Source organism: Cebus imitator, unplaced genomic scaffold (assembly GCF_001604975.1).
Source record: "Cebus imitator isolate Cc_AM_T3 unplaced genomic scaffold, Cebus_imitator-1.0 Scaffold0, whole genome shotgun sequence".
Taxonomy (NCBI): domain Eukaryota; kingdom Metazoa; phylum Chordata; class Mammalia; order Primates; family Cebidae; genus Cebus; species Cebus imitator.
In genome coordinates, this window is record NW_016107315.1 from 4,700,013 (window position 1) to 4,700,999 (window position 987).

Below are 987 nucleotides of genomic sequence, written 5' to 3' on the forward strand. Positions count from 1 at the left end.
TAAAGACAGGGTTTCACCATGTTGGTCAGGCTGGTCTTGAACTCCCGACGTCAGGTGATCCGCCTGCCTTGGCCTCCAAAGTGCTTGGATTACAGGCGTGAGCCACCATGCCTGGCCTGGTTTTTGTTTTTTGAGACAGGGTCTCACTTTGTCACCCAGGCTGGAGTGCTACAATTTCAAGGTTCATTGCAGCCTTGATCTCCTAGGCTCAAGTGATCCTCCCACCTCAGCCTCCCAAGTAGCTGGGACTACAGGCCCACCCTCCCACACCCTGTTAATTTTTTTTTTTCCGAGATGGAGTCTTGCTCTGTCGCCAGGCTGGAGTGCAGTGGCGTGATCTTGGCTTATTGTAACCTCTGTCTCCTGGGTTCAAGCGATTCTTGTGCCTCAGCCTCCTGAGTAGCTGGGATTATGCTTTTCTTTGTCTTTTTCTTCTTTTCCTTTTTGTGGAGAATGGGGTCTTGCTATATTTCCCAGGAAGGTCTCGAACTCCTGGGCTCAAGCTATCCTCCTGCCTCTGCTTCTCTAAGAACTGGGATTACAGGCGTGAGTCACAGCGCCCCACCGACTAGCTGGGATTAAAGTCAAGAGCCACCATACCCAGCTAATTTTTTGTATTTTTACTAGAGGCAGGGTTTCATCATGTTGGCCACACTGGTCTTAAACTCCTGACCTCAGGTGATCCACCCGCCCTGGCCTCCCAAAGTGCAGGGATTACAGGTGTGAGCCACCGCACTCAGCCGGAGTTCCACTCTTGTGGCCCAGGCTGGAGTATAGTGGCATTGAAATGGCTCACTGCCACCTCTGCCTTCTGGTTTCAAGCGATTCTCTTGTCTCAGCCTCCTGAGTAGCTGGGATTACACGTACCTGCCATCAGGCCTGGATAATTTTTGTATTTTTAGTAGAGATGGGGTTTCACCATGTTGGCCAGGCTGGTCTCAAATTCCTGACCTCGTGTCCACCTCGGCCTCCCAAAGTGCTGGGATT